Consider the following 13043-nt stretch of genomic DNA (forward strand, 5'->3'; position numbering starts at 1 on the left):
ACTTTCACTGCAGAAAACCTATATATAGATTTCTTTTTACTTATTCTACTTGAATTCATTTGGGTTCCTGAATCTAAATAATGATGCTTTTTTTTAATTCTGAAAAAATCTCAGCCATTCCTTCTTCCCATATTGCCTTTCCCCCATTTACTCCTTTCTTCTGTTAAGAATACTTTCTTTTTCCTCTTTTATTTCTCTCAATCTCTCTTGGTTTTATTTTTATGTCTCTATACTTGATTTTGTGTAATATCTTCAGATTTATCCCCTAGTTCACTATTTTTCTCCTGGTTTCGTCTAATCTTCAATTTAACATGCTTAGAGAGTTTTTCAATTTTTCAATTATTATGTTATTTACTTATAAAAGTACTTTTTTGATATTTGCTTTAATTTTTATATCCTCTTATATTTTTATCATACTTGAAATCTTTTTTCTCTCTTTAAATATGTTAAATATATTCTGTATCTGAGAATTTTAATACCTTTTTTTCTTTGTCTGATTTTACAGTCTGAATTTCTGCTATATAGTGCTCATGGTGCCTTGTTTTCGGGTGTTTAGTGAATTTACAAATTGTGAGCTCATGTTTCTTCTATATTTATTTACTGGCATTTTAAAGATCTACTAGCAACCTGGGAGGATTTTCAACCTGAATCCACTCCAGACTAAACTTTTGATTTGCATTTCTTGGCCACATTCATAAAATTTGTGTCACGTGAATGTCACCTAATGGGTTATGACTTTTAAGGAAGACTTTGTCTTTTTAACTCCAAGTCTACCCAGAGCCAGATCTGAGATCAGCAAGTCACTTTCTTTGGGGGTGCGTTTTACCTGGATCTTCCACTGAGTATGGAATACCTTTGGGTATACCAGCTTTATGCAGTGGTCTCATTTTAATTTCTATCTAGGCAGGCCTCTAAGTTTTTGTGGTTATTAAGTTCCAGGCTCTAGACTACCAGGGATTATCAGATAACCTTTAGTTAAATAATTGTAATCTGCTGTTTTCGGATGGAATGTCCTATAAATATCAGTTAAATGTATCTGGTCTATTGTGTCATTTAAAGCTTGTGTTTCCTTATTAATTTTTTGTCTGGATGTTCTGTCCACTGGTGTAAGTGAGGTGTTAACGTCCCCCACTATTATTGTGTTACTGTCGATTTCCTCTTTTAGAGCTGCTAGCATTTGCCTTATGTATTGATGTGCTCCTATGTTGGGTGCATATATATTTATAATTGTTATATCTTCTTCTTGGATTGATCCCTTGGTCATTATGTAGTGTCCTTCCTTGTCTCTTGTAGCATTCATTTTAAAGTCTATTTTACCTGTTATGAGTATTGCTACTACAGCTTTCTTTTGATTTCCATTTGCATGGAATATCTTTTACCATCCCTTCACTTTCAGTCTGTATGTGTCCCTAGGTCTGAAGTGGGTCTCTTGTGGACAACATATATATGGGTCTTGTTTTTGTATCCATTCAGCAAGCGTATGTCTTTTGGTTGGAGCATTTAATCCATGCACATTTAAGGTAATTATTGATATGTATGTTCTTATTACCATTTTCTTAATTGTTATGGATTTGTTTTTGTAGGTCTTTTTCTTCTCTTGTGTTTCCCACTTAGGGAAGTTCCTTTAGCATTTGTTGTAGAGCTGGTTTGGTGGTGCTGAATTCTCTTAGCTTTGGCTTGTCTGTAAAGCTTTTGATTTCTCCATCGAATCTGAATGAGATCCTTGCTGGGTAGAGTAATCTTGGCTGTAGTTTCTTCCCTCTCATCACTTTAAATATATTGTGCCACTACCTTCTGGCTTATAGAGTTTCTGCTGAGAAATCAGCTGTTAACCTTATGGGAGTTCCATTTTATATTATTTGTCATTTTTCCCTTGCTGGTTTTAATAATTTCTCTTTGTCTTTAATTTTTGTCAATTTGATTACTATGTGTCTCAGCATGTTTGTCCTTGGGTTTATCCTGCCTGGGACTCTCTGTGCTTCCTGGACTTGGGTGGCTATTTCCTTTCCCATGTTAGGGAAGTTTTCAGCTATAATCTCTTCAAATATTTTCTCGGGTCCTTTCTCTCTCTCTTCTCCTTCCAGGACCCCTATAATGTGCACGTTGGTGCATTTAAAGTTGTCCCAGAGGTCTCTTAGGCTGTCTTCATTTCTTTTCATTCTTTTTTCTTTATTCTGTTCTGTGGCAGTGAATTCCACCATTCTGTCTTCCAGGTCACTTATCTGTTCTTCTGCCTGAGTTATTCTGCTATTGATTCCTTCTAGTGTATTTTTCATTTCAGTTATTGTATTGTTCATCTCTGTTTGTTCTTTAATTCTTCTAAGTGTTTGTTCTTTAATTCTTCTAGGTCTTTGTTAAACGTTACTTGTATCTTCTTGATCTTTGCCTCCATTTTTTTTTTCCTGAAGTCCTGGATCATCTTCACTATCATTATTCTGAATTCCTTTTCTGGAAGGTTGCCTATCTCCACTTCATTTAGTTGTTTCTCTGGGGTTGGATCTTGTTCCTTCATCTGGTACATAGTCCTCTGCCTTTTCATTTTGTCTGTCTTTCTGTGAATGTGGTTTTTGTTCCACAGGCTGCAGGATTGTAATTCTTCTTGGTTCTGCTGTCTGCCCTCTGGTGGATGAGGCTATCTAAGAGGTTTGTGCAAGCTTCCTGATGGGAGGGACTGGTGGTGGGTAGAGCTGTGTGTTGCTCTGATGGGCAGAGCTCATCCACTTGTCTGCTGATAGGTGGGGCTGAGTTCCCTCCCTGTTGGTTGTTTGGCCTGAGGTGACCCAGAACTGGAGGCTACAGGCTCTTTGGTGGGGCTAATGGCGCACTCCAGGAGGCGTCACGCCCAGGAGTACTTCCCAGAACGTCCCCTCTCCTCCTCTTCTCCCCCCTCCTCCTCCTCTGCAGTGACCCACTGCCACCGCTTGCCTCTGCAGGAGACCCTCCACCACTAGCAGGTAGGTCTGGTTCAGTCTCCTATGGGGTCACTTCTCCTCCCCCCTGGGAAATGAGGCACACACTACTTTGTGTGTGCCCTCCAAGAGTGGAGTCTCTGTTTCCCCCAGTCCTGTCAAAGTCCTGCAATCAAATCCCGCTAGCCTTCACAGTCTGTTTCTCTGGGAATTCCTCCTCCTGATGTCAGACCCCCAGGTTGGGAAGCCTGACATGGGGCTCAGAACCTTCACTCTAGTGGGTGGACTTCTGTGGTATAAGTGTTCTTCAGTTTGTGAGTCACCCACCCAGCATTTATGGGATTTGATTTTATTGTGATTGCGCCCCCCTACCATCACACTGCAGCTTCTCCTTTGTCTTTGGATGTGGGGTATCTTTTTTGGTGAGCTCCAGTGTCTTCCTATTGATGATTGTTCAGCAGTTAGTTGTGACTCCGGTGCTCTTGCAAGAGGGAGTGAGTGCACGTCCTTCTTCTCTGCCATCTTGAACCATTCTCAAGTGGTATATTTCTTATCCCTATGAAATATCACTTCTTGTTTATTTTCACCAATTGTTTCCTTTTTACCACAAACCACTACCTACTGGACAGACACTTCCCTGTAAAGTATTTGAAACTTCTCCATAAGCTTGTCTTTGTAACCAAATATTCCTAACTTATAGTCCTTATTATATTGTTTTCATAGCATGTCTAATAATTTATGACACTTTGTTTCCCTGTATTGTCTCAATTGATGATAAAGCCCTTAAGTACAGGGATTGGTTGTTTTATTTTTCTCTGTATCTCCAGGACCTCAGACAGTGTCTGGCTTATAATATTTTGGTGATTGAGTGAATGGAATAATGAATGAACTCCATTCTTTCCTGGTTCTATGCCTTTGCTCATACTGTCCCTATGTTTGAGAGGTTCATTTTCTTTGAATAGTTTCCATGTTCATTATCTGCCTTAGATGCTACCTCTTGCTCACAGCCTTATTGGAAGCAATGTGTTCTACATTGCTGTGGCAATAAGTTACTTTCATATCGTCCTTGTTCTTTTATGTCTTGTTCTATAGTGACTGTTTCATTCATTTCTATGTTCCCCACAGTGTCTGACACAGTGCTGCACTTCAGGTAGGTTCTTAATAAATACTGTTTAATTGAATAGAAAAATAGAGTCTTCTTAGGGGCTCATTTCAGGGTCAAATTTTCAACTACATTATCGTAACCATTTGTTTCGCCTCTTGTCCCAAATGTCTTTCTCCAATCCCCAAATGTTTTTCCATTTTTTTAGGAGCTCAAACTCTGGCTATAATATTACAAATAATAATAGTTTGTAGTATTTACTGAGTGCTTATCTTTTTCGGGTACTGTTCTAAGTGTTCCACATGTATTAACTAATTTAATCTTCCCCCAAAATGCAATGGGAGATTTATCACCTTTAAGAATATAAGCCTTCTAGAATAGGGATCTCCAACCCTGGGCTGAACAGCAGGAGCTGAGCTGTGCATGAGTGGGTGAAGCTTCATCTGAATTTACAGCTGCTTCCCATCGCTCGCATTACTGCCTGAGCTCCGCCTCCTGTCAGCATTATGGTGAGTTGTATAATTATTTCATTATATATGACAATGTAATAATAATAGAAATAAAGTGCACAATAAATGTAATGTGCTTGAATCATCCCAAAACCATCCCCCCCTCCATCTGTGGAAAAATTGTCTTCCATGAAACTGGTCTCTGGTGCCGAAAAGGTTGGGGACTGCTGCTCTAGAAAGCTTAGGGAACTGTGAGTTTTCAAAAAACTGGAGTAGAAAATCAGCTTTATATTTGGATTTGATAAATGACTTTAAGTAATGAACTCTCTGTATTTTGGTACCCAAATCTGTAAAATGAGAATACACTATTCTAACTTTATGATACTTTTGTTCCCCCCAAAGAATATTTTTATCACCTGTTTCTCTGTGAAATGAGAATAACATTCACAATATTTTTGTGAGAATTAAGGTAATGCATTTGAGAGACTCCAAAACGGTGCTTGACACACAATAGGTACCAAAATAATTCTTGTCAGGTGTGACACAATAATTTCTTCATTTCTGGAATCCAAATTCATCTTCCAACTTTTGTTGTCACTGAAGACAGATATTTCAGAAAGTGTGAATGTTGTTGAGAAGGCTGTTCATTATCACCCTTCTCAGTGACATGGCCCTTCTCAAGTTCTGCTTTAAGGAAGAATTTTGAGCCATTAATCTTATGTGAGTGGATTGCTTTATTTACTCTTGGTAGAGGTCTCGTATTAAGGATACCAACTAAGCCAACAATTTAAAGATAAAAGGAAGTTTTCTGAGAAAATATAACAGCATGGCATAAATCTATACAACTACAGATTCCTTTCCCACAGTATAGTATTTGAAAAACTATAAACAAGTTTTCTTGATTCCCCACTTAAATTCAACCACTGATAGATGGAGAGGTTAGAGCAAAATCAGTTTACCAAACACCCACAGGAATAATTTTCATCTTTTGATACTGGGCACCGTACTGAGTTTACTGGAGGCATACAAAGAGTTTAGTACCCATGTTCCTGTTCCCTTGACTGTGTCCCTTGGGACCTCACCCTCATGCCAAGCTGCTTATCAACATAGTTTTAAAAAATATATTTAGTATTTTTCTTAAAATAATTTCTAGAACTAATTGCTAAGAAAAGAAAACTGTTTCCATTTCTTACATATGTTTCTATCTTTGGAGTAGGTCCTATCTTTTCTCATGGCTCATTTTGATTCTAGTTTATGCCAGGTGGTGTTTGGAGTTTACTGCTTTTTCAGCCCATTGATTAAGGAAATACAAGCAGAATCAGCACTGGCTCTAGGCTTGCATTTATCTCGTTACTGATAAATTTTATGTCCTAGTTATTTTCTCTCACAAACAGATTCTAGATAAAATTACATCTGGTATAGAAGAAGAACTTAATAAGTATTTTTTAAATGAGTCAATAAAGGGTAATTTTTCAGTTGGAGGTGACATTCTCCCCCCATCCCCTTCCTCATTCCCATTCAGGTTCCTGACATTAGGTCTATTGTTCTGTCCTGTTCTTGACCTCAATTCACACATCTCTCTCTTCTCATCGAGATGATAAAATTCCCTCTCTTGCTTCTCATCATTGACTCTACTAAAAATTCCAAACCCTGTATGATGTTACTCTGGTACCTGTAGTATCAATTGATTAATCAAATATACTCCCGTTTATAATCTGCTAATTGTGTTTTAGCTATCTGGTCATTCCATATGCACCTTTTCTGTATAGTCCATTGATAAATAACTCTATAAGACCACAGCTAGCTGGAGGGAGGTGATGTTTTTGGTGTATAGGTGTTTTTATAGATGTTTGTATACTTCCTCCCAAATCTCACCTACTTCACTTTCAAATAAGGCCCACCAAGCTTACTGGTTTGATATTATGATGCTAGAGGTCTGATACTAAGAATGTTTTGCTTGTTCTAGCATGTATGAGTCATGGAGTTGTTTATTACACATCAAAGGCTCCTCTGAAGCCCTTTTTTAGCACCTGGAGGAGAGAATCAATATAATAATTACAATTGAGTGTTTTTGCCTCTGAATACAACTTGGAATTGTGAATGATCATTGTTTTTTATTAAACATGTATATAGTGCTCTACATATGCCAGTACCTGTTCTAAATATTAACCCATTTGAAATTCAGAACAAGTCTATGAGCTAGACACTATTACTGTGCTCATTTTATGGATGTGGAAACAAACTTTCTGATCCGCAGAAAAAAGTAACTTGTGCAAGGTCACTAAGGTAGTAAGTGACAGAGTTGGACTACGGACCCAGGGTCCATTACTCCAGGGTCCATGCCCTAACACTGCTCTGCTGCTCTTGGAAGTGAAGATTCATCAGTCCTCAAGAGAATGCCTCGAAATTTATTGTTTGAATGTTTAGATTCTTTTTTCCCTCTCCCAAATCATTCTCTTCTGATATGAAAAAGGGGTTTTATATATGAAAAAAAGTGATTCTGGGCTGTTTCAACAGAAAAAAATTCGTGGAAAAGATGTTACGTAGATCAAAAATCATCAAGAATTCTAAAGGATTGAACTTGGTTAACGGTGCAGGAAGAAGAGAGGCCAAGGAGCAAAATCACACCCCAGAATCAGGCCAGTGGAGACACTGTTGTTGTTGCTGCTGCTACTGGACACAGGATGCCAGAGCTTTCATTGCTGGGCACCACTGCAACACAATCGCTGTTGTTGCCATGGAAACTTGATATTGCTGCTGTGGCTATTACCACTGACTAAATGGAGTCTCCACTGTTCCTGCTTCTTCTGATTCAAGGTCTGGTCAATCTAGTGCATCTAATTGATTAATCTTTAGGTCACAAGGCCATCCTAGGTCACATCCTACCTACACAGGCGGCTGGAAAGCAAGATCTTGCCTTCTAGGGTTGCAGAATTTGGGGGACATCCTTACTGGGGATTTACTTACACTAAAAATGTATTTTCTGTTTATGTGAACTTTAAATTTAGTTGGGCATCCTATATTTTTATTTGATAAATCTGGCAACCCTATTGCCTTCTTAATTTCTATATCCAGATTCACATGATGGATAATTTTCAAAACATAAGTTCTCTATTGAGAAGAAATAAAAAGACTAATATTCACTATACTCCCTTCTAATATTTTTCCGTACACTCACAGCACAATAATGTCGCAGTGGGGGAAAAAGTACTCTCTGGCATCAAAACAACACTGAGACTATAACAAGATTTCTTGTTTACCAGTCCCCCATGCCAATGTTGTATCACATCCAATTTAATTCTCTGTAATTTGTGGTGATATTTTGGACAACATGCTTTTATTTCTAACGTAAATCTCCTTTTTCAGTAATAACTGGAGCCCTCATTCCCAATCCTGAGGAAGTTTCACTGTTGCAGCCTATTCAATCTATACAAATATATAAACACCTTATATTGCAAAATGCATTATAAGTCAAGAAATCTATGTCATAAAAATTTCACTATGTATCGTTTACTGCTCTGTACTTTAGGGTCTCACCTTCACTTTCTGAAGTGAAATATTTAGGAAGATAATATTCACTGAGCTTTAGGAAGCTCTTCTGATACTTCTACAGATAAAGGTAATTAAAAATTTTTTTGTTTTATATTGGCGCTAAAGGTGATTTTGCATGTACAAAATATTAGCAGCTTAGAATAAAATAATTTACACCATAATTATTTTTAAATAAAATGTTTTTGATAAGTTCATCCTAGAGTCAAAGAGGATAAAGTAATTGGCAAAATATTTTATTTTGTTTAAAAATTTTTAGACATTTTCAGTCTATATGTCATATATATGCAATTTTAAGCCCTTACGAAGGAGAATTGGAAAAAAGGCAATAGTCTAATAATGAAACAGATTTCCACATAAAGCTGCAATCAGAAAGAGAAATTTTTTATTAAAATACCACCATAATCATTTAGACTTTCTATACTGATTTGATATGAAAATATAGGTTTTACCAATATTGATGCATTCCATAATCATTGCTGGAAGAATTACCAAATTTGATAAGTAATGAAAAGACAAATCATTTGTACTTTAGCAGATGAAAGCAGTCTCTTAAAAGTCACTTGCTTTTTTTATGCTAGAGAGGGTGTGGAGAAAAGGGAACTCTCTTGCACTGTTGGTGGGAATGTAAATTGATACAGCCACTGTGGAGAAAAGTATGGACCTTCCTTAAAAAAACTAAAAATAGAATTACCATACGACCCAGCAATCCCACTACTGGGCATATACACAGAGAAAACCATAATTCTAAAAGACACATGCACCCCAATGTTCATTGCAGCACTATTTACAATAGCCAGGACATGGAAGCAACCCAAGTGTCCATCAACAGATGAATGGATAAAGAAGATGTGGCACATATATACAATGGAATATTACTCAGCCATAAAAAGAAATGAAATTGAATTATTTGTAGTGAGGCAGATAGACCTAGAGTCTGTCATACAGAGTGAAGTAAGTCAAAAAGAGAAAAACAAATACCATATGCTAACACATATGTATGGAATCTAAAAAAAAAAAAAGTTTCTGAAGAACCTAGAGGCAGGACAGGAATAAAGATGCAGACATAGAGAATGGACTTGAGGACACGGGGAGGGGGAAGTGTAAGCTGGGACGAAGTGAGAGAGTGGCACTGACATACATACACTACCAAATGTAAAATAGATAGCCTAGTGGGAAGCACCTGTATCACACGGGGCTTCATTCCTCCTCCAAAACTCTCCTTGACACCTGCCTGCTTGGGCTCTTGGTTTTTTTCTCCTGCTTTGCTTTCTATATGCCACTGTTTGATTTTTTTAAGAATAAATTTTCACTCTTTCTGCTGCAAATTCTCATCTCCACCTCTCCTATCCACCCCCATTCTTACCTTTCTCAGATTATCCTGATCAGACAAATAAGACTAAGATCATTCTAAGAGTTTCACTCCTTTAATCCTCATAACAAATTTATGAGGTGGAAATTATTATTATTCTCACTTTACCTATGAAGGTACAGAGAAGTTAAGTAACTTGCCCAAAGTTACACATTCAGTGAGTAGCAAATCTGGAATTTAGATACAGGCAGTCTGCTTTAAGAGTATAATTTATTAACCTCTTTTCTGATTTTTTTGTATATACTAGAAACACATACATTTCGTTTAGGTCTGGCTCCATTTACCTTCCTTAATATGCTTGGTCTATCAGTTCTTCTCAGTTGCAGGTAATAGAAAAATGCAATCCAAACCTCAGAAGAATAAAAATGGAAATTTAATGGCTCATGAACCTGAAAAGTGGTCCAGGAGTAGAGCTGGTTTCACGGGCAGCTTAATTTGTCTCAGACAGTTCCGTCAGAGCTCTGACATTCCGTCTTTGCTACGTTATGCTGTCTTTGGTAGGTTGGTTTCATTCTCAAACTTTACATGGTGATCAAATATCTACACTGGCTCACGTTCAAATTCAGTTCTAAAGAGAGTATCTCGGGCTTCCCTTGTGGCGCAGTGGTTGAGAGTCCGCCTGCTGATGCAGGGGACATGGGTTCGTGTCCCGGTCCCGGAAGATCCCACATGTCGCGGAGCGGCTAGGCCCGTGAGCCATGGTCGCTGAGCCTGCACGTCCGGGGCCTGTGCTCCGCAACGGGAGAGGCCACAACAGTGAGAGGCCCGCGTACCGCAAAAAAAGAGAGTGACCCTTTTTTGGTAGCTCTTGCCAAAGTTCTCTTATTCACTGTATTTGGACCAACTTTGGACACAGGGTGGTGGAAGGGTGAATTCCTAAAGGAAAATCAAGGATGTTGTCACAAGGAGAAGAAAAGTAATAGTTCCTATTCTAATTCTCACCAATATTTCAACTGTAACTCTTAGGTTTGTTCATCCCATACTTGCACCTCCTAATTGCCCCATTTTTATTCACTAATATAATAATGTAGGATTTTGACAATGGACCCACTGTTTTTCCTTCCTCTAACCAAATTTCTACCTGTCTTCTAGGAGATTTCAATTTTCACATAGAGGACCATCCAATAGTACAGTTTTATATTTCCTGGACTTAAATGGACCTTTATTTACCTCCACTGAATACAAGCTGTTTAGATAACATTTATTGTACTTAACTGTTTGCATACCATTTTCCTCCAGACCATATGTTCTTTGAGGTTGGGGTTGTATATCTTCATCCTAACCTCTCAGCTGCTATATCTGTTAAATATGCACGAAATTAGTCAATACCCCTTTCAGCAACACCCTGGGACTGGAGTGGAAAAAAAGGACGGTTGAGTGGAGACTGGCAAACTGGTTGTGACAAACCAAGGGACGGAAACCAACTGAAAATACAGTTGGATCATTTTCTTCAGTGAAATTCAGAATGAGAAGGAGGGGAATTAAAGGCAAATTGAGAAAACAGGGAGTTGTCAAGAAATTAAAAGTTGTGGTGAGCTTGAAAAGGGAGGTTTAGTCAGAAAGAGTGAAAGATGGAAGGAAAGGAGTTGGTAGTTATAACTGGAGATTTCACCGTTCAGTATTTCAAAAGTGAATCAAATTGGACAATGGTGAAGTTTATGCTAAAAGGACTTCAACATGAGGAAACAAACTCAAATTGAGGTGAGGATCCTTAGGAGGCAGCAGAGCTCAGTTACCCAAACCTCGGCTTTTGAGATCAGAGTTGGAAATGTAGTTAGTTCTCTTACTTAGTCTCTGTGTAAAGTGAAAAAATAAAATAAAATAAACACCTTTATCTGTTTTCTCATCTATAGATGGGAATAATAATATCTACTTCTAAGATTCTTGTAGAAATTTGTATTGGGCTATAATGAGGTAAAAATTGATTAATTGTTACTATCATTATAGTAGAGGATCCATGAGACTAAAAATCTTGAGCCGTAGTCTGATCTCCTTGGACGACAGAAGAAGCCAATGTGGAGAGGGAAACAGTGAATCTGGCACTAAAATCCTCATCAAACAGAGAGAAATGGGCTAGAAAAGTGGACAACGAAGCTAAGCTTATATCAGTTGGAGGCATGAGGTTCAAAGAAGGAGCTCTTGTGGATTGAAGACAGCCACCAGTGGCCTGGAAACTACAAGGTGGAACCAGGAGAATGTGGACCTTTCCTCATGGCCCCCAGGTCAGGTAGAACATAACCAGCAGAGACACAGCTAGTCTTTGGTGTAATCAAATGTCATGAACATTAAAGGAGGGAGGAGGGTGTCAAATGAAGGTGAAAATAAAACGAAATGAGAGCAGTAATGAGGGCAGCTCCCAGAGTGTTTATTATGCATTTGGACACTGCAGTACATGGGACATAAGTGAGTAAAGAGTTTCACATTAAGAGAATTGCAGAAAAAGCAATACCCTCAAAGGATCCAAGTTCAGTTAAGGAAAGCAAATGGAGGCATCAAGAGGTAAAAATCAGAGATCCACTCCATTGCAAATTCATCATTTCCAACCTTTAAAAATGTTGTCTGGTGATCATTCTCTCTGTCTTCGTTTCCCTTTTCTCCCACTCATTGTGGGTCCTCCTTTACCTTTATACTGCTCCAAATGGATTTTTTTTTTTTTTTGGAAGAAGAACTAGGAACATTTTGGTATCATATGTGTCTTACTTGAGACCTTGAACCTGCCCTAGTCCAAACAAATTACAATATGACCATTCTTTGCCACAGGCTAAATATGTTCCAGAAATGTAGCCCTAATGTACTTGGGAAAATTGATACACTAAATTATTGATGGACAGTTTCTCAGATTATTCTGAGCCAATTTAGGACTCCCAGCTATTATGTTGAATGAAAAGGTCTTATCAGTCATTGTACCACAGCAGAAAGAGATTTGCTTCAATAGCCTCAGAATATCCAGAAGCTACTCACAGGCAAGTGGAATCCCTAGGCACCTTGTTCACGCTCCTCTGCCCCTCTTGAATATTATATGAGCAACGAGTTATTGAAACATATCATTTTTTTCCTTTATGGAAGGCCTGGGAATCATAGTGTCACATATTAAATAGACTTCTGCAAAAGAAGCCCCTTCTTTTCACATTTAGATCTGCTTCCTTCCTCCCCTAAAAAGGAAGATTTTCTTTAGAACAAAGGACTAGTCATTATCTGACAGCAGTTTGAGTTATTGGAGTTCAGGAATTAAATGGTATCCAAAAATACCTGAACGTGGGTATAGTCACTGATAGGGCAATGGTTAACAAGAGTTTTGGGTTTACGGATTTATAGGCTAACAACAACAACAATTTCAGTGACTTCTGCTTGTCACTGCAAGAACAAACCTCTCCAGATTTTATGGGTAGAATGTGGTTGCTTTTGATTCTTATATGATCCGTGGTAGGATCCCACATGAATGTCCAATATTAATATTTACAATTTTGAGTACTACACACTATACTATCCTGATTTTATAGGTGAGAAAATGGAAACTTGGAAAAGTTAAGTAATTTATCCAAGGTAACACATCTAGTAAACTGTAGATTCAGAATTCTAACCCTCACTTTTTTCTCAGTACTATACCGCTTATAACTAAAATATTAATGGTTTATTCCAGAAATAAAATTGCAAACATTATT

General features: G+C 37.9%; 1 long non-coding RNA gene across 1 annotated transcript; it reads left to right on the forward strand.

Annotated features, from left to right (window-relative positions):
* Positions 1 to 1296: 1296 nt before the first annotated feature.
* On the forward strand, positions 1297 to 11780 carry LOC137211933 (uncharacterized). The gene is made up of 3 exons (XR_010937284.1): positions 1297 to 4520; positions 7058 to 9878; positions 10474 to 11780. It is a non-coding gene; the product is annotated as an uncharacterized lncRNA (long non-coding RNA).
* Positions 11781 to 13043: the final 1263 nt, after the last annotated feature.

This window comes from Pseudorca crassidens, chromosome 2 (genome assembly GCF_039906515.1).
Source record: "Pseudorca crassidens isolate mPseCra1 chromosome 2, mPseCra1.hap1, whole genome shotgun sequence".
NCBI lineage: Eukaryota > Metazoa > Chordata > Mammalia > Artiodactyla > Delphinidae > Pseudorca > Pseudorca crassidens.